Here is a 22613-nt window from a genome sequence, read left to right as displayed (position 1 = left end):
CAAAGAAACCTTGTACCCGTTAGCAGTCATTCTCCATTCCCTCCCTCTCTCTCCTCCCCACGAACCAAAAAAGTAGAGATGGCATAAGGAACTCCTTTTATCCCGCTACCCAGCTTCATCGCTATCAAATTCCATCTGGCTTCTACCTTTCTTGCCAATGGGGTTGCTAGAGACTCTTAAACCTATACCACTCCATGGACCAGCAACACAGGTGTCACCTGGCAGTGAGCTAAAAATATAGAACCTCGGGCCCCACCCCAGACCTCCTGAGTCTGTCTTTTAACGGAGACCCAGGGGCTTTGTGTGCACCGCAGCATGGGAGCAGTTCTGGGATAGAGCAAACGCCAAACCTCATGTGTGGCAGTTGACCTTCATGCCACATGCATCTTTGAAACAGGGATGCTGTTTTCCATAGCCACAGGCCCCTTCTCACGACTACTGAAAGAAGCAAACATTCCCCTTCTGAAATGTGGAAACAGACCCAGAGATGTTGTGCCCCTTGCCCCAGGTCCCGGCTAGGAATGCCGAACAGAACTTGAGCTCAGAACCATCTGGCTACATGCCTTTCTCCCCTCCAGCCTCACTATTTGGAGGGGTTTTTAGCTCTGGATATTTTCGGCTTTTATCAAGGGCATCCCAGAGCCCTAGGCAGAGGACTTGATATCTAGACACACAGGCTGCTGCTTGCTTCTAGCTCTGAATGAGTGGATGGCAGTGCCTCATATGATGACCAGATAACCCAATGACCATGGCCAGCCTCTCAGTCGGAACACTAATGATGTGAGAATGTAGCGGACTGCTGGCTGCATCCAGACCCAACCTGCCTCTGACCTGCTGTAATGGGGGCCAGCCAGCCCCTCCCCATTTCAGAACCTCTGCCTTCTCCTGGGGGAGACCAGGTAAGGTGACCTGGACCAGGTCCCAAGACAGTGGGGTGTTTTGCGGGTGTGCCAACCCAATGCCCAGCGTCTGGGCCATTCTGGGCATTGGCACTGTGGTGTTTACTGGGTAGCCCCCGCCCTCCTCCCCTGACTGAACTCCAGCAGGGTGCTCACTGCTGGGGTGAGGGCATTTGCTTGCTAAGAGCTCCTGATAAGAACTTGAGGATGGGATCTGTGAATTTGCTCTGACAGAGGTCTGACCCTCCCCAGGGTCTCCTGGGGGAGCCCAGGGGAACAGTGAGTCAGGGCATGGCCCCCTGGGGGTTGGCAGGCTGAAGCAAAAGGAGGACTTGGAGAAGGCCTCATCCTGGCATCAGCTCAAATTGTCCAGACTCTTCATTTTATAGATGGGGAAACTGAGCTGCATAGCAAGAACTCAGGGCTTTTCTCACTCCAATGATGAAAGGTATGAATGTCTAATGATCCATTTCCCCATCCTCTGAGCTCCTCCTGTGAGTAATAGGGCGGTTGGGATATAGGCTCTGGGGTCAGGTGGCCTGGGTTGAGCCCCGGCTCTGTTTTGCCAGGTGTGTGACCTTAGGTGAAGAGTAGCTTTGAGTCTTAGCTGCCTCTTCTGGAGAGAGTGATGATTGATCACAGTAACCCATCTCAGAGCAAGGATGGGTGGATTGACTATAGGTAAGCCATCTGGCACATAGTACTTGGTCAATACAGGTTAGCTATTATTATTAACTAGTACATTGTCCTCTGTGTCAGAGTCCCAATGTCTTAGTGGATATGGAAGGCCCTTTGCTATGGCGCCTCTGGTTTCTCCTCTTGCCGTAATCCCCTCCCACCCTCTACTTTATGTCCCAGCCAAAAGAAACCTTTGAGTTTGTTCCTCAATTGGTCTCTGGCCTTTGTTTTTTTTTTTTTTTTTTTTTTTTTTTTGCTTTTTAGGGCCACACCCATGGCATATGGAGTTTCCCAGGCTAGGGGTTGAATTGGAGCTGTAGCCACTGGCCTATGCTACAGCCACAGCAATGCTAGATCCGAGCTGTGTCTGTGACCTATACCACAGCTCATGGCAATGTTGGATCCTTAACACACTGAGCGAGGCCAGGGATCAAACCCGCATCCTGATAGATCCTAGCCGGGTTTGTTAACTGCTGAGCCATGAAAGGAACTCCTGACTTTTGCTGATGCCGTTCCCACAATCTGAACAAAGCTTGCCAATCCTTACTTTCCTTCAGGTCTCAATTTAGACATCATTTCCTTGACAACCTCTTCCGACCCAAGTGGGGATAGGGAGTCCCTCCTGGGGACACCCCTTCTATTTACCATCATCCTCAGCATTGCCATTGCTTTTTTTTTTTTTCTTTTTAGGGCTGCACCCTCAGCATATGGAGGTTCCCAGGCTAGGGGTTGAATCAGAGCTGCAGCTACCAGCCTGCGCCACAGCCACAGCAACACCAGATCCGAGGCTTGTCTGTGACCTACACCACCGCTCATGGCAATGCTGGATCTTTAACCCACTGAGCAAGGCCAGGGATCAAACCTGTGTCCTCATGGGTGCTAGTCAGATTCGTTTCCTCTAAGCCATGATGGGAACTCCCCGCCATCACTTTTTACTTGTGTATCTTCTCAGATGGTGAATTCCAAGCAGCAGAGGACACTCTGTAGCACCCACTGCAGGCCCTGCTCACTGGAGGTTCCCAGGGAATATTAGTCAAACAACCGAAGGGGTGCTGTCTGTCTGTATACAGAAAGTGCCAAATGAGTGCAGGCTGGCTGCATTGGGAGGTCAGGGCTCTATACCACACAGCACACATTTGTCGGAAGTAGTGGTCAGGAAATGTTTGCTCGAGGATGTGAAGCTTGATCATGGCCTTGGAAGATGTGAAACAGCCAGAAAGAAGCAGAGCTATTTTCATTGCTTTCCACAAATGTTCATTAATGCGCTTGACCTAGTGGCAGCCTGTCTAATCTCAGGAAGCCCTTCACTCATGCTGCGTATTCAGGGAGCTAGATAGCAGAGGGAATTTACATTTGGGATAAATGTATTACTGATTGATATGGATAAAGCTATAGGAAGTGGGGTGGGGAAGCTTGAGAAAGGCTTCAGATAGGCACTGACTCTCAGGCAGAGCTGTGCAGGATGCATAGGAATTTACAAGGTAGGTAAGGAGGAAAGACAGCATGTGCCAAAGGAACAGCCAATGAGAAGTCATGGAGGGAGAGGTGTGTTTGAAGTCTTAAGGAGGTGTGTTCTGAACAGCCTTAAAGGCTGCATGCAGGGGGTCAAGATGGGTGAGTGGGGGGCATATAACAAAAACTTGTGAATATTGGGCTATGGAATTTGGACACTATCCTATAGCTCATTCACTCAGGCATGTCTTTGACCATATTTCCTGAGCACTAATTATGTCAGGCTCTGTGCTGGTGCTGGGCAAACTTGGTCCCTATCTTGGCAAAGTTCGGAGTCTAAAAGGGACCCCTGAAGATTGCTTAAGCAATTAGTGACATGGTCAGATCAGGATCTTGGAAAAATTAAGTATGGCAGTAGCTAAAATGGAAAATGATGGATGAGAAGGCAGAGGCAGAGGGACTGGTCAGAAGACCAGAAAGAATACAGGAGCTGAGAATCTGAGCCTGGGGCCATGCGGAAGGGATGGAGAGGGCAAGATGTGTGTAATAGGGTAAAGACACCCGTGCACTCTTTGCTAATCCTGCCCTCAAGAGGTGCCATCTAATTTTAGACCCTTGAACCTAGGCTGGCTTTAGTGACTCTGTTGACCAATAGAATATGGCAGAAGTGATGTTTGGGAACTCTGAGTCTGGCTGCAACTTCCCTGAGCCCCTTAGGACAGACAGATATCATATGGGGTCCTTGAGCTGCCATGGAAGATGTCTGATGGCTTCAAAGCATCCATGCTGCAGAGGCCACATGCAGCTCTCTGCAGAGCTCTGCCTTCTGGCATCCCTGCCAAGGTGGCAGACATGCAAATGAAGCCAGCATAGAACTTTAAGATAGACCCATCCACATAACATGGACTAGAAGCGTCACCCAGCCGAGCCCTGCCTGAACTCCTGACCTACAAGATCGTAGAAGATATTAAAATAGTTCGTGTTTTAAGCCACTAAGTTTATGAACAAGTTACTGTATGGCAATAGATAAACTGGAACAGGATGGAAGATAGAGGCCCTCGGGAGGCAAAGCCAGCAGGGCTTACCCACTAGATGTGAGGAAAGAGCACCTGTCCTTACAGGTGAGGTGGATGGATAAGACATCCAAGTTAGGGTGGCCAGACTTAGCAACTGAAAATATAGGCTGCCAAGTTTAATTATAGATAAACAGTAAATACGGTTTTAATATAAGTATATCCCAGGTATTACATGGGATACCAAGCATTCATTGTTAATCTGAAATTCAAATCTACCTGGGCATCCGGTATTTTACCTGGCCACCCTGATCCAAGTGGGGGAGTGGCCAGTGAAAGTATCTGGAGGTGGTGTTCCAGGAAGACATCAGCCTGAGAGATAATGGGGAAGGGGCCCTGGGCCCAAATGAGCAGGGCCTTCTGGGAGCCGGGCCAGGGAGCCAGCTGCGATGCTGTGGGTTGAGATCCTGTACTGGGTTCACGATGGAACTGCTGTATGTTCTTGTGGCAGGTGTCTTGGCAGCAGCTGAACCCGGGGCCCCTGTGCTGGTCTCTGTGTGCTGCTGGTGACCGGGGAGGGCCAAGGGTTGGGCCCTCTGCCCCTGACAGAGCCCCTCCCTGCAGCATGTGAGGAGTGAGCCTGCTAGGAGCTCCCTGCGTGGCTGGGTGCCCAGGCTGCGGGCCCAGTGGGGCCCCAGAGGCGCCTCCTTCCCTGTCCCATTGGCTGCCCTCGCAGACTGCTATCTCAGTAAATCCAGACTTCTCCTCCGTGTCTTCAGAAACGCTGACATGCTGGCTCTGTCTGGGGAGCAGTCTGCCGCCTGTGCAGGGGGAGCTCCCCTGAGCAGGCCTGGGCCACAGCACAGAGAGAGCGTCTACTCAATCCTGGGGAGTTGGCGGCAAAGGGGACTTGCAGGGCCAGGGAACCAGAGGAGCTGTCACCACTCTTTCTGCCTCCCTGAGAGCCAAGCCATTTCCAACCCTGGGCTGTAGAGAGCTCCCAGGAGGGACACATTCAGGTCGCCACTCTGGGGTCTGCCACGGCTGCTGGCCTGCCCTCGGGAGAGTGGACCCCAATCCACGTGTGCATTCCAGGCCACCCCAACAACCGTCCCTAAAGTCTCTCATCCCAGGAAGGAGCAGGCCCTTCCAAATGGAGTCTACACACGGGGCTGCAGCTAAGCTGGGGTGGTGTGGGGGTCTGGGCTGGGTTGGGGAGTCCCTCGCACAGTGATGGCTCTTTCCTGGGGGCACTGGCTAGGAAGGTTGCAAAACAGCCTCTCTCTACATCCTCCAGCTGCTCCCATGCCCTCGCATCCTCACCCATGGCCTGGCTGGCCCTACCCAACCTAACTCAGGCTGCCCCCTGCCCCTTCTCCCACTTGTCCCAGACACACTGCCGTGAGCAGGGCTGTGGGGACCTCTTCTCCCTGCTCCCCGTGCTACTCAGAGCCCGCCTCTTTGTCATGGAAACAGCAGACCTGCTGTGTGCGGAATGCTGTGTACTCCAGGGGACATTGTGTGACCTGGCCAAGACCTCTGCCCTCAGGGAGCAAGAGGCTCACCTAAGGAGACAGGGAGGGGTGGGAGAAAGATGGTCGAACAGGGTCAGAACTGGGAGTCCACCTTCCAGAATCTAGAATCTAGAGCCAGCCTTGCATGTGACATGGCCAGCGAGTGACCTTTTGGCTGCAGACAAGTCCCCTGAGGTTGCTAAGCCCCAGGTGCCTGCTCGTCAGGTGTGGCCAGTGTTACTCTGTCCCTTCCCACTCCACAGACAGTGAGAGTCAGGTGATGGAGCAATTGTGAAAGCAGGGTGGTGACATGTTTCATAGTTGACAGGGATTATTTCTGTCTCAGAGCATGGCGTTGTGTATTTGTTGGTTGGTTGTGAATACAAGGTACTGCTCTGCAGAACTGGAGGACAAATCATTTGATTCCAGTTAGGAGCTTGGGGAAGGCCCCTGACAAAGGATACTGGAGGTGAGCCTGAGAGAAGAAGAAGGGATTTTCCACAAAGATGGGAGAAAGTGGGGGGACTGAGGAGGAGCGGGAACGGTGTCTTAGGCATCAGGAATGGCATGTGCAAAGCCACTGCATAGCAAGAGAGAACGAGGCACGTCGGCGGAGCCATGAGCAGCCCTCGAGGAGGCTGACCCCCAGGACCTGTGAGGGAGAGTGGGCAGGAGTGGAGGGGTCACCCCAGGGTCAGTGTGGGGAGGCCTTTGCATGCCAGCCAGGGAGTCTGGACTTCATCCACTTGACGGCGGGGAGCCAAGGAAGGCTTTTAGCGGAGAGAGACAAGATCAAAAACATGCTTTGGCTCCTCTTGACACTGTCTCCTCCTCACGCTGTCTTCAAATCCTGCCTCCTCTCTGGAGCTTTTCCTACATGTCCCAAGTCTCCCCCACCCCCCCACCCTGCTCAGGACAGCAACAGCAGCAGGGCACAGGTGAGGCTGCCTCCGCAGGATGGTGGCTGTCCTCTTCCTCCCAGGCCACCAGCAGCTCCATGTGGGCCGCGCACCTTTCAGCCTCCGCCAAACCTGGCCGATGCTCTGAGCACGCGAACACGGCGCTCCCTGCCTCGCTCTGTGACATTGGCCTGAAACCCTTGAAGGCCACCACAACAAAGATTGACCAACAAGGATTTTCTCTGGGGTCAGATCAGTTCGCATGGGCCAAGTCATGTCACTATTTGATTTTCCTGGATTAGTCTCAAGCTTAGTGACCGCAATAAAAATAGCCCCCACCTCTCTTGTATTAGGAGAGTTGTCCTAGCTGGATCTGGTGGCTTTGGCTTCTTTTTATTTTTAACAGCTAGAAGTGTCTTGTGGTCAGAGGTGAAGCACAAGATGCATAAGGACGAGGGCAGAGAGGTGACATGCCTTTGAGGTCCCTGAGGGTGGAGTCCCCTGGTCACCTCCAGATCCCAGCTGTATTCATTGCCTCTGAGAATTCTACATGCAGACTCAAGGGCCTGCTGGGTCCTCTGTTCTATCCTTCACTCTATGAGGCAGAACTGATCCCCGAGTGGGGAGGCACCAGCTAAGCTCACACCAGGGGTCAATGCCAGAACCAGGAGTAGAACCTTGCTTCTTGTTCCTGGGTGAGGGGTTTTTCTCGGCCCTAGGCTAGTTCTGAGTGTGAGAACTGAAGTGAGTTAGGGACAGCTTGGAGGGGAGATGCTGGACTGAGGATAAGAGCTGGAGGTAAAGTGGAGTCAGAGAGACACACCCATGGAAAGCTGGGACTGAGTGTCAGCTGGAAGACCTGGCTTAGATTTGGTCTGAAATAGTATACTCCTTCTGTTTTGAAAGCTGTGATGGTGTCTCCTGACTCACCCCCTCTACCACCCCCACTGGAAAGGATGGCCGGTCTAAGAAGGACAATATCATGTTTTCAGTATTTTCAAAGGCTGAAGGGAAAAGCTGCCCTCAGCCTCTGCCTGGGGCAGGGCCTGAGTGGGAGAGCTGGCCATCACCTGAGCACCCACTATGTGCCCGGCACCATCCTCACCTCCATTTGACCTTTCTGAGCACTTCATAAGCTCTAGGTGCCTAGAATTCACATAACAAGAGAGACTCATAACTTGAGAAGGCTAGCTAAATAAGTACTTCTAAGAGAATAGTCCTATACCCAATGCAGAGCATCTAACCTTAAATGGAGGAAGGATGGCCAATGAAGGCTTCCTGGAAGAGGAGGCACCTGAGATGAGTTTTGAAAGATGACAGAGAATTAAGCAGACTGCAAATGGGGCAGGGTGCTGACAGCAGTTCCAACAGCGTGAACAAAACCACAGAGTCATGCAGCTGTGTAAAGTGATTGCTGCCTTATGCTATGATAACACATGCCCCAGCTCAAGGGTGAAGGTAGGGGACAACAGAGGGATCAGGGAGGGGACCAGGTCCGGGACCCCATCAGTCACCCTTGGCAGTTTGAGTCCATCCTACAGGGGTTTTAAGCTGGAGAGGGCTTGTTTGGATTTGTGTTTCAAACAATGGCCTGGGCAGGACTGTGGTGGCTGACTCAGACGGAGCCAAGGCGGGAGGCAGGGGAGATGGTTGCAATCACCCAGGAAGAGAAGATGAGGGCTTGACCTTGGGTGGTGTTAGTGGGGACCCGGGGAGAGGGATGAGTTGAGAAACACTTAGGAAGGCAGGTTGTTGGGACCGAGTGGCTGACTGGCCACATGCGGGATGTGGGAGGGAGTCAAAGCAAGGCTGTCCTTGTCAGGGGCTGAGCAGTGGTGCAACTCCAGCCACAAGGAATTCAGGGGGCGGGGCACACTTGGAGACTCAAGGCTGATCTCAGGTTGAGACATGGTGAGTCTAAGGTGTTGGGGCGGTGGTAAGGTGATGACAGAATCCTAGGAGGTGGCCTGAAACCCAGGGTCTGGCGGTCAGGGGAGAGGCCTGAGCTGGAAAGGCAGATTTGGAATGATAAGCTTAGGGGATGGCTGGAGTGCTGAGATGGCACAGGCAGACGTAGAGGGAGGAGCAGATCTCTCCCTGTGGACCTTGACCTTTAGGGGGTGGGCGGAGGAAGGGAGGGCCCCAGGAGATGAAGAGGTGATAGAGAGGCAGGAGGCCAGCCCAAGTGACGTCATGCAGGCCAAGTGAGGAAGGCCTGCCAGAGGGCAGGTGGGTAACTGCGTGGGCCTCTAGAAGGAGGTTCTAGAGGCCCAGGGGAGGCAGGTAATTGATGGAGGCACCAGAGTGGATGGCCCAGCACACAATCGGAAAGGTGGCCTGTCAGATGAAAGACGGACTGTCGTTTCCCTCTGATTCTGGACAGAGGTGATCAGGATGGGTGTGCGGGTTGCGAAGGCCTGAATGGTTCTGAAGAAGTTAGGCGTCTCCAGGAAACGAGGTGGGCAGGAGTGACAGGGGTCATGAGGAGAGGGGTGAAGGTCAATGAGGCAAGGGGTTGGTGAGGGGAATGGAATTGGAAGCTGGCCAAGGCAGGCCAGGGGACTTTGGGGGGACATCAAAGGTTCAGCTAAGGCTGAAGACCTTATAACTGACATGGGCCCAAAATCTTTCTGCTGTGGGTCCTTAGCAGCCTGAGCGTGTGGCGTAAAGATGGTGCTTGGATTGGCCCCGGGTGAAGTGAGGTGGACAGATGAAAGGAGGGGTGGTGTGCAAAGGAATCGAGGGTGCTGGCAAGAGGGCCATTCAGATGACCAGACCATTGGGGCAGCTAGAGGATGTGGTCAGAGGGAAAGAGCTGTTGAGGTCGAAGTGGAAGAAGAGGAGTTCCTGTCGTGGCACAGTGGAAACAAATCTGACGAGGAACCATGAGGTTGCGGGTTCGATCCCTGGCCTTCCTCAGTGGGTTAAGGATCCGGTGTTGCCGTGAGCTGTGGTGTAGGATCTGATATTGCTGTGGCTCTGGCGTAGGCAGGCGGCAACAGCCTGGATTAGACCCCTAGCCTGGGAACCTCCGTATGCCACGAGAGTGGCCCTAAAAGGACAAAAGACACACACACACACAAAAGTGGAAGAAGAGGAAAAGCTCTAGGTGATGGCCTTGGGAGAGGGCGCATGGGGGGCTGGGTTTGAATAAGGGAGAAGGTCCTTGGGGAGGGAGAGCCGAAGCTCTGGAGAGTCCAGGTGTTGGATGGCACCCAAACAGATGCTGAAGACCATCGGGCTGATGGCAGACCTGGACAAGAGAAGGAGAGACTGTGATCTGGGGTCAGATGGGCAAGGAGGGATGGGAGGGTGGCGGGGAAGGTGGAGTCTGAGACGCATGAAGAGAGGGACAAGGTATGAGAGTTGGATGGCATGCATCCCAAGAGAGAAAAACTCCATCACAGAGGTTGACGGAATCATGGTCTGGAAACACCCCTGGGGATGTGAAGGGGTATGGGCACCGTGGGGAGCACTCAAGGAAGTGAGATGTGGAAACAGGAATAGCCTCCCCTGGGAGGACTGAGGGCGTGGGAGTTGCAAGGTTTCCATCACAAGGCCGAGGACAGAGGGACGTGTCCTCATGAATACTTTTTGTGTTCACAAGAAGAAGTGAACCTACTTCTTAAAGGAAGTGAGTTCCAGAAGGGCCAGCGGGGAGGTCTGAGAAGGAAGGTGGGTGGGCATGGTGAGGTACAGAGCAGTGGGGGGAAAGGAGGGTGCACTGTGAGCCACGACCAGGGCCCTGGGGTGAGAAGACTGGTGCAAGGATTCAGAGAGGTGGGGACCTGGAGGATGAATCGGAGTATCCCTGGTGAACAAGGACAGGGTTTGGGGGTGGGAAAGGTGGATGAGGACTCAACAAGAGGGAAGAGCCTGTGCGAAGGCCCATTCATTCATTCCACAAATACCTATCAAGGGTTTCTACGAGACGGGAATGGTTTTCCGCATTTGGGATTCATCAGTGAAAGAAGGATGTTCCCTGCTCTTAGGGAGCTTACATTCTTCTTCTTCTTCTTCTTCTTTTTTTCCTCTTTTCATTTTTTTGACCGCCTATGGCATATGGAGTTCCTGGGCCAGGGATCAGATCCAAGCCACAGTCTTGACCTAAGCCACCCACTGTGCCAATGCCAGATCCTTAACTCACTGTGCCAGGCCGAGATGGAACCTGCATCCCAGTGCTCCCAAGATGCTGTCCTCAAGATGTTGCCGATCCCATTGAGCCAGAGCAGGAACTCCTTAAGGAGCTTACATTCTAGCTGGGGGTGGTGGGTTGGGGGACAGAAAGAAAACAGGTGAGAAGTAGATTTTAGAATATGAGAAGCAAGGGGGCATTGGAAATAAAGAAGCAGCAGGGCAGTGTAAGATGGATCAGGAGTGGTACAGGTGGAGCAGGGCAGGGGGCTGGGAGCAGTGGACTGAAATGGAAAGTAGAGTGGTCAGGATAGGGCCAGGTTATTTGTGGAAAAATCCACATAGTTTGACATGGATGGGTGGCAAGCATATGGGGAGAGGCATCTATATGATTACCCTGATGGGTAGTTACACGGGAGGATCTTTAGACAAGAAGAAGCCGCTAGGTTGGCTGAGAAGTAATGGGAAAAGGAAGGAGATGAAAACAAATAACCATGGGCATCTGTTAAGGGCCAGGCACTGTGCTGGGATGGCCCCTTTAATCAGCCTCTACTAGCCTTCCTGACAAGCCTAGGAGTTAGGAAGGAACTGTCCTTATTTGTCCCTTGTTTACATGAAAACAATGGCAGTATCAAAAGGAGTTAGTTCAGTGTGGTCCTGAACACTGCCCACATTTTCTTAATGCATCCTCCCACCCCCTCATGAGGTCAGAGTCATTATCTCCATTTCCTGATGAGGAGTGTGAGGTTCAGAAGAGTCACACAGAGGCCAAGATCAGGAACTTGAGAGCCGGTCTGCTGGGTGGCCCCCTCCTCTTCCTAACTGCGTGACATCAGGCAGTTCCTGAACCTTTCTAGACTCAGCTTCCTCATCTGGAAGTAGGGATAATCAAAGCACCTGCCTTATCAGGGTGTGGTGAAGATTAAATGAGATAATACATGTAAAACACACAGAAGGGAGCCCAGCACACAGTAGGTGTTATTAAGGGTTCCCTGTTACTATTATTAACGTTCAAGGTCATTCAGGTAGAAAGCGGAAGAACCAGGTTTTCCCAGGGCCTGTGGTGAGGCTGATCCCTGCCTCCGCCCAGCTGACCTTGGCCCTGAGTGGGACTGGCTGTGCTGACCCAGGCTCAGGAAGGAGGAGCTCTACATCCCCCACCAGGCCGTTCCTCTGCAGCAGGCATGTGACATATTGTGGTGTGATGTGTTTTCCCCTCATGGTGCAAGATGTGACTCAGAAGGGCATGCTGGGGAAATGAGTTTCTTGGATTTGCCCACCTCATCGCCCCTGCGTTCTTTAGAATTTCTCTGAATCAGACTTTATATCTGGTGCTATCGCTCACTGGCCTTATTTATGCGGAAAACAGCTCCACATTTCCAACTTGCTCAACAGCCCTCAGGATTCATCTTGGGCCCTGGGAGGGTAGCAAAAGGCGGGGAGGGCCAAAAGGAAAAAGAAAGAAAGAAAAAGGGAGAAAGAAAGAAGGAAAGAAAGAGCCAGCAACAATCAAAACAACCCTTTTCTCCCTGTGTAATCTGGGCAGCTTCCAGGAGGATAATGTCTTTCCACCGTGAATCGCCCCCTCCCTCCCAGGCTGTTTTCACAGGAAGCAAATCCTGGAGCATTTTCAATGTGCCCCTCGAGGCAGAACAATGAGGCCCTTGAAGCCTCGGCCCCGCGCTTCCTCCAGTTATCCGGAGGCCCGGCCGAGCCCCTCCTGGAGCGGGGCGGGGAGGCGGCGGCGCGAAGGGGCGCGGGACCGGCTCTGGGAAATGGAGTGGGGGGAGTCTGCGGGGTGTTGCGGAGCCGCACGGGGGAAGCCCATTAGCCAAATAATAGGTTTGGATCCGACTGTTTTGCCAAGGTACCCGGCATTTATCCGGCTCCCCGATTGGGGGCGGGGAGCTGGGAGGAGGAGGCGCGGATCCAATTACGGCTGCTCCTGCCCGGTCGCCGGGAGGTGGTGGCGGGCCGGGCAGGCAGGCGGGCGGGCGGGGATGGGAAGGGCCGGGTGGAGCGGGAGGCTCGGGGCTCGTGCGCGCAGAGCCCGGGCAGCGGGTCGGGGGGCGCCTGTCCCCCAGGCCCGGCCCGGGCCGCGACCCGCGCCGCCTCCCCCGCCCGCCGGCTCAGCTGCCTCATTGTTTATTGTGGAGTCTGGCTCGCCCCCTCCCCGTCCCCCTCCCTCGCTCCCGCCTCCCTCCCTCCCGCTCCTTTCTCCCCTCCTCCCGAAAGAAAGAAGAGCCAGTCTGTGGAGACGAATGAGTCATGAATAAACAAACAGCGTGGGGGAGCTGTCACTCCGGGCTGACTTCCTGGCCGCGCTCTGCTCCGCGACCTCCTGGCGGGGCGCAGAAGCTTGGCTGGCTGGGATGGGCAGGGGCGGGCTCCCCTCTCCGTGGGCGAGGGGTGGGGTGCCCAGGACCCCAGTTACCAGGCTGACCTTGAGCACAGCCCTCAGAAACATCGAGTCCGTTAGACAGCGTGTGACCCAATGTCCCCAAACCTATCTGTACACGTATGCTGAGGGTGGTGAGTCTGATTTCCTTGGGTTTGACAAAAGCCATACGCCACAGACAGGCATGTGAGCATCTGCTGTGTGGGGTTGATTTCCCTGTGTGGGCTCACCCTCTGGGAATGCTGTGTGTGTATGTGTGCGCGAGCGCGTGTGTGCACGCATGCGTGGTGTGTGTGTTTGTTGATGTGGTTTCTCTTGCATGTGTATATCTGGTATGTGCTGCAGACGCTAGGGCACTGTGAAGACGGGTATATGTGGGATGTGTGTGTGAGCGTGTGGAGTGTCTGTGTGTGGAGTGTGGGGTACACATGAGTGTGTGTTCGTGCCAGGGCTGGTAGCCTGTGTGTGTGTTTGTTGTGTAATCATTTTTCTGACTCTGAATCTGCTTCTGCCGCTTTAAGATTTGAGATTCTTTCTTTGTGCTTAGTTTTCTACTTGGGCCTTTTTCCTTTCCCTTGTGTGATCCTGTGGGTCATTCGGGGCCATCTCTTCCCATTAGTGAGGCCCCAGGGCCCCAGCAGACCTCCAGGGCCTGGCCTGGCTGGCCTCAGCGTCCAGCCAGCTGTGGCCACACGCAGGCTCCCGGCGCTGACTCATGCCTGGCGAGAGCAAAGCAGAGCAGAGTCTGACCAGAGCCCAGGCTGGGTGAGCCCCCCCTGTGGGGAGGGCGCTCTGGGCCCTGCCTCTGGGGGCTCTCCTGAGCCCTTGAGCTCGAGGAAAGGGGCCTGAGCTAGTCCAAACCTTCTGGGGCCTTCTGGTGTAGAGAGGAGTCCATCCAATGGGTCAGAGTCAGGGGCAGGGGTTGGGCATATCTTCTGGCTTCCCCAGCAACCACACACCCTCACAGAGGTCCATCCCAGGACCAGTACTGACCGCTGAGCCTTCAGGAGGAAAGTTGGTGAGACTGAGCATGGCCGTGACTCAAGCTCCAGCCCTGGCCCTAGTTGCTTGGCTGGGTCCAGTACCCTGACATCTCTGGTCCTGCTCCTTCTCCATGGGCTGGCCCAGCTCCTACAGTTCTCCAACTTTGGGTGGGGGATTTGCATTCAGGGCCAGATCTCCCTAAAGCTGAAGCAAGGTGCAGTTTTGCTGCCCTTTCCCCATTATCACCCTCTTCTGCAGCCCCACTGCTTGTTGGACTTGGTTTCCTGGCCCTGGAATCATGGCATTGGTTATGGCCTTGACCGGGAGTTGGCCCTGGGGGCAGTAGGCCAACCTTGGTCATTTCTCAGCCTCCTTCCCATCCTTCATCTGGCAAACAGTTTGGAAGGGTAGCTAAATCAGTGTGAGCTGGGAGGCAGGTAAATGTGAGTTCACAGTCTAGCTTCCTCACATTGCCCTCTGTGTAACACAACCTTGCAGAACCCTTCTTTCCTCTTCTTTAAAATGTACAAACTGACCCCTACCTCACAGTTTAGTTGCAAATGTTAAGGGAAAAAAATGCCTGAGTCTTTAGCATGGAACAGAGCCTCCAAAAAGAAGAGATTACCCTCTGTCCTCCTACAGCCTGACCTGGACCTAGATCATCAGGGCCTAGAATTTTACCTGCCCAAACTTGCTTATCCTCTGGTCAAGCCCTGTGGCCCTTGTCTGGAATTTGAGGACTCAGAAATAGTCCCACACAGCAGTGGGGGTCTCTGAGGCAAGGGTAATGTGGGCCCTGGGCCTGTCCTTCAGAACCAGGCCCTTCTAGGCAGGACAGCATGGACCTACGGCATCCTCCTGGGGCTTTCCCTGTGGAGAGAAGTCTATACCCTTCAGGTCTTACTCTAGCTGTGTCTGGGCTGGCTTCGATTTGTAGACAAGTTGTTTGGTCTACGTGGGATTTAGCAGCCACTACTTAGGGATGGAGGCATTTCCCATGAAAATGTGGATTTTTCAACTTCCTAGGATAATTAGGAGCTTTGGTCACCCTGGGCTCATATTCCTATGTGGCAAATGTGAGCTGGAGCTGAGAAGTGGGGGACCCCTTTGGGCAGGATGTGTGCTGTCTGTTTACTGCAATTGCCACCATTCCCTGTTGATCTTGTTCTCAAACTTGAGTGTGTAGGAGCATCATCTCCGTGTTAAAACACAGAATGCTGGGCTCCACCCCAGTTTCTATTTCAGTGGGCCCAAGACTTTCCATTTCTAACAAGTTACCAGACGGTGCTGATGTTGCTGGTCTAGGGACCCGCTTGGTGTACTCCTGCCCCATGTGATGTTGAGTCCAAGTTGGTTACCATATATCAGCTCACTTGGCCTGTTGTTCTCCTGTGGAGTATGTCATATATTTCTCTATACTCAAACTCTAGCAAAAGTAGGAGAAAAAAAAAATGACAGTATCATTTGTTTGATTAAAATGGAGATGTGAATATTTCTTTGGAGATATAAAAGATTTCCCCTTGTGTTTGCATGCAGACAATTTGCACGTATGTCAAATGGATACTACGTAAAGTGCCATGGTGATGCCTGCCCTGAGTGTGACACCGGGGAGGGGCCAGGTGGGTGGTGTCTGCACCAGATTCTCATATCTGCCCACCTCACATCATGTATGTTATTTGCTTGGCCCCCTGGGTGTTTGAGTGTGTGACCCTGCCGACTGCAGTTTATTCATTGAATGACTAATTTGAGCAAATTTGATCACTGCACTGTATTAGGCTATGGAGACAGAGCTATGTAAGACACTTGGGGTTTACTCTTGTCGGACTCAGACCATTGGGACAGACTGACAAAACAAAATGAACAGGTATATAAAAGAAGGAATTACAGATTGTGGTAATAATCAGCATGCTGAGATGGAGATAATGAAGAATGTGGGGACCTCCTTTGGTGTGAGTGGTTGGGGAAGACTCTCAGAGTTCCCCATCCTATGCGGTGGAAAGGAGGTTGGGAAGCAGATAGGATTCTGGGCCAAGTTAGCTTGAATCTCTGCCCTAAAAGATGGAGGGCAGCTTGCAATTCAGGAGACCAGGGCTCTAATCCTGGCCCCAGGGTTTCTCCCCTCTGGCCACCTCCACCCCTATCGTTTTAATCCCTTCTCAGACCAGCTCCCCTTTCCCCAGGCCCAGGGCGCACGCCCGACCCTCTGGCCTATGTTTTCCTCTCTCCATCTCTTGCTTTCTCCATCCTCAGACCTGCAGCTCTGCCCACTTCCTCACTTTTCAGGGGCCCAGCCCTGTAGTGCTGCTTGGTACACAGTGGCTTTAGGAAGCTGCCCTGCAGTGTACAGGAGCCGTGCCCTCCCTGGCAGATTGCTTTTTCTCTCAGACCTGGGAATCTCTAGGATCACTTTGAATGTTTTAGGAGCCCTCAATCCAGGGTTCTCAGCTCCCCCCCACTTCCCAGTCATTCTTCAATGCTTTGGGTCAAAGGACAGAACTTTTTCTTGCTCTTGGCTCTCCTCACAGGGTCCAGCCCAAGGCTGAGCACAGAGCATGGGCTCTACACATGCTTGGGCATGGGGCTGGGAAATGGCATTGCCCATATTTACATCTCCTAAAATGGCTCAAGAATCTTGACCAATATGGCAAACCAGTGGCACATTCTTCCTAGAGTGTGCTCACAGCAGACATCACTAATCAATCATGACACTCTTTTTCCCACTGAGCCCACACACAGCCTCAGAATCCTCCTCACTACAGTCCTCTAGGAAGCTGATACCATTGAGTCAGAGGTGCTTTGTGTGAAGATATTTATTGATCCTTCCTGTTTTAGAAACAAACCTCATATCATGTGGATCTCAGGTGGCCTCTTGAATAAGTGGAAGTCTGGGACATGAACTTAAGGTGGGATTTTAGGCATTGGAGCTGGGCACAGAGGTGGGGACTGGTCCGGTTGGTTAGCTAATGAAAAGTGGCCGGGCTGCATTCAGTCAAATATCAGCTTAGACCCCCACCTGAGGGTCCATCTAGAGAAGGGAGCACAGGGTGTGAGGCAATGGGGCGGAAGTGAGAACCTGGGTAAAGCTGGGTTCCAGGAATGAAGGGGGGGGTGGGTCCTGGCTGGGATCCCCAAGGGCTGGCACAGGGCTCCTGTGGCCTTCCTGAGAGGGACAGGGGAGGGCAGAGTCCGAGCTGAGCAGAGACCCAGCCTCCTGCCCACCCAGGCTGAAGTGTCATCCTCCCGAAAGGGCTAGGAACCCCCTCCTCTCTGGGTTCAAGTAGAGGTGACCCAGGGCATTTGGGAGGGTCCCTTTGTAAGCAAAAGAAGCTTTTATGGAAATTAAATGTAGATATCTTGGTTCCGGGAACATCAATATATCTGACAGAGCTGTGGTCATTAGGAGGATGCACAGGGGTGCTGATGTCTGTTAAGGCTCTCATCCGGGATCTGGGGAAGATCTGGATGTTCCTGGCTGGGTCTGGCTCCTAGGGCTCTGGCTGTCCAGGGCTGGAAGTCGGAAAAGTGTATGGCAAGGGCCTGCCTGCTCCTTCTGCACTTTGCTTGCCCTCTGCCTTCTCCTGGCCCAGTTCCCCGGCTCTGGGATGAGGGATACAGCAGGGTGTGGGCGCAACTCTGCAGACTCTAAGCCCCGTCTGCAGAATCTTCACCTTTCTATGGCTGGTGCCCAGCCCTCGAACAAAAGGAAGACTTACTGATGGCGCCTCTCCTTTTGTAAGTTTGTCATGCTCTCATGCTTGCTCATACCTGCTGCCTCTGTGACACCATAGCTTCATGAAGGCAGGGACCAAGGCTGAGAGACCCACAGCCGGAGCCAGAGCCCAGTGTCCTTCCCCAAACATAGTGGAGTTACTAGCAGGCCGAAGGGAAGTCTGCGTCTTACTACCCTCCAGGCTCTGCTGAGTTCTGGGCCTGGGACAGGAGGGGTTTGGGGCGGTTCTGGAGCTGGGGCCCTGGTGGTCCCTGAGAGTGCTGGACACCCCAGACCCTGGGCACCGCTCACCATTCCCACGATGCTGCATGCTGGGCCTTTGCTTCCATTTTCCAGGCTTAGTGTTCCCTTCTCTACTCCATTTTGCTGCTTCGAAGTCCTCTCAGTTCTTTTTTTTTGTATGTGTTGGGGGGTGGGGGGCGGGGGGCGCACCTGTAGCATATGGAAGTTCCCAGGCTAAGGGTCAAATCGCCTACACCACAGCCACAGTAATGCCAGATCTGAGCCACGTCTGCAGCCTACACCACAGCTCATGGCAATGCTGGATCCTTAACCCACTGAGCAAGGCCGGGGATTAACCCGCATCCTCGTGGATACTAGGGTTCATGACCCACCGATCCACAACAGGAATGCCAGAAATCCTCTCAATTCTTAAGACTCAACTCCAGGGCCACCTCCTCCAGGAAGCCTTGCCTGGAGAAGGCCTCACTTTCCACATGCCCTGGGCCCTCCCTGCTGATGTCCTCATAGGATCAGTGGGCCTCATAGTGTCCCTGAGAAGCCGAGGCCACCATGCTTTTAGCATGCTACACGGGCAGTGATGGGGCCCACATGCAGCTCAGGATGAGCCTTTGCTGGACGTTATGAGCAGCTCCAAAGCCATCTGGGGAGACATGGGTCCCTGTGACAGCAACAGCACCCCCCCCCCCCCCCGAACAGAGAGCCCTCACTCACTTCCATGCATGTAGACTGCAGGCATGAAGAGACCTGGCCTCTCCCTCCATGCCTTTGCTTCTTAGCTTCAGGGCTCAGGTGCAGGGCTTTGCGGATGGGAAAGGCATGAACTGTGGTGTAGGGTCAGGGTCATGCACCCCAGCTGCTTATGTGGGGTCTGTGGTGACTCAGCCTCTCAGAGTTTGTTTCCTCAATTATAAAATGGGACTCCCATTCCCATCTCATCAGGCTGTTGTGGAAATTATAGACACCACTGTGTCTGTTCCTTTCTTCCTCAGGTTCTCTCTGCCTGAAGTGTTTCTCCCCTCTTTGCCTGGCTAGCTCCTATTCATCCTTCGGAAAGTCTGGGCCCAGTGTCACCTCCTCCAGGAAGCCCTCCCTGGTCACTGGTTCTTGCGTGAGTCTCTGTATGGGATTGGCCTCCCCCATTTTCAGTGGGCTCCATGAAGGCAGGGGTCATGTCTCCCTGGTACCCAGACAGGGCCTGGCACTTCAAAGATACTCAGTGAATATTGGCTAAGTAAATAACAAATTTAAGGTGTCTTTACATAGTAGGGACTCAACCAACTGCAGTTCTTATTAAATGTGGCCCCCAGAAGCCACAGAAGTTGCTGATTTCAGGCTTCCAGTAGGAAGTTCTACTGGAAGAAAGCTGTGAATTGGGCCCCCTCAGGTCTGCCTTTGCTTGTCCACTGGGGGATTTACAATCCTCTCAGCCAAAGAGGCAGCAACGGCAGGAAGAGACAGGTGAGGTGTACCTGCTGCCTGAGCCCCCAGTGTTGGTCTGCTTGAAAGAGAGCCCCATGTGCCAGGGTTTCCTGGGATCCATCCTGGTCAGGGAGAGTATCTGCGCCCAAGCAGCTAGGTTTCCTTGGCTTGATGATGGGCCTTGGCTGCTTCGAAGCCCACTGCTAGGAGAGAGCGTCCATGCGCACCTTTGTGGCTGTGTTCAGCCTGGGTCATTGTCTCCCCAAATGGTGTCTGGCACTTCTGACTGCAGGCTTGGTGCTCATGTCTCCTTATCAAACCACCCAGGTCCTGGATCTTCTTTTGTTTTCTTTCTTCTTTTTACGGCCACATCTGCAGCATATGGAAGTTCCTGGGGCTAGGGGTCAAACTATACCACAGCCACAGCAACAGCAACACCAGATCAGAGCCACATCTATGATCCATGCCACAGATTTGGCAACACTGGATCCTTAACCCACTGAGTGAGGCCAGGGATCAAACCTATAGCCTCACAGGGACTATGTGGGGTTCTTAATCTTGTCCTTTTTTTCCCCCTGGGTCTTCTATTTCACTCCTCTGGGCCTTGGTTTCTTCATCTGTGAAATGGGAATTAGAACCTTGTAAGCTGGACGGTATTTTGAGGATCCAATGCAATGACCAGCTCTCATAGTACTTTATATTTTGTAATAATCTATCATGTATGTTTGCAGGGACCATGACCATGCAGGGACCCTTCTCTAGGGCAAGCAGAGATCAATGCGCGCTAGGGAGATGAAATAGCCACATGTGAAAGTTTGGAGTGCCGTGGTGTAGGTGCAACTCTGGGGGCCCCATTCATGTGGATATTATGTACGTGGCCCTGGCCATAAAGCAAGGAGGCTGTGCTGGGACCTGAGACAGACAGGCAGCTGATAGCGAGTTCTGTCCAGTGCTTGGAGGAGAAAGCATCTGAATCAGGCAACCTGCTCTGCCAAGCCACAGCTTGTAGCTCACCCGAACGTCTCACACTGGTCACGAATAGCCAGAGGGATATTGGCTATGGAAACCCTTTGCCCTGGGCCCTCCCTGCCTGGGCCATGGCCTGGATGCCTGAAGGATGGACAGGTTCATGGTGGGGATACACCTGCTTATGCATCACACGTTTCTCATGGGTACACATGCATGTACACAGGTGCGCACACACACACACACACACACACACACACATGGAAGCATACAACATACAGGGCTCCTGACTGACCCTCTTACTTGCATGAACCTAAGCAGGTGTCTCATGTCTCTTGTTATGCAAGGCGCATGGACAAATGATTCCCCAACGACTTCCAGGAAGACTGTTCTGTCCACTTCTCTCCCACCTCCCCCCACCACCATCTTATGAATCGGGAGACGGAAGCCAGAGAGGGTAAGCAGTCTGCCCAGGGTCCCACAGCAGGGCAGTGGCAGAGCCAGTAGCAGCAGGTGTGACTCTAGGATGCTGCCCTTACCTGTGAGGATGCTGCCAACTCCCTTCTGCTTAGTTCTCCATTTGACAGTCCAGGAAGGGGGCTTGGCCAAGGGCACTCACCCCCCAGACGGTGCAGATGGAGACGTAGAGACTCTGAGTTGGAGCCCTGGGCTGTGGGCTTTGCCCCGCACTGCAGGGAAATCCCAGGTCTGCAGCTGCTAAGAGAGCAAAGCTCATTCAGACTGTAAAAGTGTAAAAGGGAACTTAGTAAACAGTGCAGAGGCCAGGGTAGGGGCAGCCTCTGCCAGTGACCAGCGCTTGGGGCTGTCCACCCAGAGCCCCTGTCCCACTGGCTGGGTGGCCCTCCCGTGGCTCTGCTGACTGACATAGGTTCTCTCCTGGCCTCTCACCTCCCCAGCCCTCTCTGCCCGCCCCTCCGCTGGCAGGCTGTGGTAACAAGATGCCCTTTGTGTGTGCTGGGCGGGGGAGGGGGCTCCTGTACCGCTGCTTGCTGAGTCACAGCTCCCTGCCAGGCTCTGGGGACAGAGAGTCGCAGGTGACTGGCCAGGCGGCACAGAGCCCAAGACCTTGGAGATGACCTCAGGCAACCCTCTCCTTGCACTGATGGGGAAATCGAGGCTGAGAGAGGGAATGGGGTGGCCTCATGCCTCCCTGGGGGCAAACATTAAGACAACCCCCACCCCCCCACCACAATCTTACGGGCACCCAGAATTGTCGGTGATTATCTTGGTGTCCTACTTCTCAGAGTGGCCGGCTCTGTCTGTGTCCAAGTATGTGTGCACACAGGTTCCTGTCTGTCTGTGAGTGCCACCCTCAACCACAGGGCCCAGGCAAGGTCTGTATAGTCAGGGGTCAGAGGGAACCCCTGCCTTTATGCTTCTGGCCCTCATGAGCACTGGAAGGTGTAATTTTATATGTCAGTGTGTTTGCTTTTTCTGGGGTCCCCGTGCCTTCTCCCAGAGACACCCACAGCCTGGCCTCTGTAGTGCTGCTTGTTCCATTGACCTGACCTCGTAAGGCTCACCTGGGGCTGTCCTGGCTCCACTGCAGGAGGCCCCCACTGCCTGGAAAATTCAACCTGGGGCTGGGGCTGGGGTGGAGTGCCTGTGACGGGCAGCTCATTAGCTGGCAAGTCACCCCCCTGAACCTAAGTTAGGGGGTCCTTCTGCTCCTTGTTGTGTAGGACTCACTAGTAGGGGTACAGCCAGAACTGGGGGGTGCTTAAGGACATAGGTTCCAGAAACAGGCTGGCTGAGTTTGAATCCTGGCTTTGCCACTTCCCAGCTGTGTGATTAGGAATTGACTTGGGCAAGCTGCTTCTCCACTCTGAGCCTCCATTTTCTCATCTGTAAAATGGGATAATAATAGCCTTGCCTCATAGCATTGTTACCAGGGTTGAATTTGTACTTGCAAAGCCCTTAGTGTGCAGTACACAGCAGACCTTCAAGAAATATTAGCAATTATTATTATGGCTAGAATTATTCAATGTGACCCTAAGAGATCCTGTTTGGGACACAAAGGCCTGATGGGGACTCCGCAGCTTCTGGGCAGCATGTGAGCCCCTGCCCTTTGGTCCTAGACAAGCAGGCAGCGAGTGGTGGGGGCTGAACCTGGGAGGAGTTGCCCATTCTGGGCTGTGCCCCCACTCAGTGCAACCCTCAACAGTAGGGCCCAGGCAAAATCTGTACGGCAAGTGTTGGGGGGCAAACCCTGCCTCCATGCTTCTGGCTCTCTGGCCTTTGAGCAATGCCAGGCCCAGGAGGG

At 53.6% G+C, this 22613-nt stretch overlaps 1 protein-coding gene and 1 long non-coding RNA gene across 8 annotated transcripts in view; one reads left to right on the top strand and one right to left on the bottom strand.

Annotated features, from left to right (window-relative positions):
- Positions 1-22613, top strand: part of LOC106506054 (uncharacterized) — a 303642-nt gene that overhangs the window by 75041 nt on the left and 205988 nt on the right. Inside the window, exons 1-2 of one of the 7 annotated variants that reach the window (XM_084997455.1) lie at positions 12348-12456; positions 18934-19052. The exons of 5 other annotated variants lie outside the window; for them this stretch is intronic. The gene's annotated coding sequence lies outside the window, so the exon portion shown is untranslated. Of the gene's footprint in view, positions 1-12347; positions 12457-18933; positions 19053-22613 lie in introns of those variants that run through there. One more of the 7 variants, XM_084997453.1, reaches the window with a different exon arrangement.
- On the bottom strand, positions 16764-21072 carry LOC146396904 (uncharacterized). Its single transcript, XR_014828219.1, has 2 exons — positions 20869-21072; positions 16764-19980 (listed from the first exon to the last, which is right to left on the bottom strand). It is a non-coding gene; the product is annotated as an uncharacterized LOC146396904 (long non-coding RNA).

Source organism: Sus scrofa, chromosome 14 (genome assembly GCF_054392235.1).
Source record: "Sus scrofa isolate SSC_HxYL_T2T_F1_AM1 chromosome 14, Sscrofa_HxYL_maternal_Yorkshire_Landrace_v2.0, whole genome shotgun sequence".
In the NCBI taxonomy this organism is placed as follows: Eukaryota; Metazoa; Chordata; class Mammalia; order Artiodactyla; family Suidae; genus Sus; species Sus scrofa.
The sequence above is the reverse complement of the archived record's forward strand: the minus strand, read 5'-3'. Positions and strand labels throughout refer to the sequence as shown.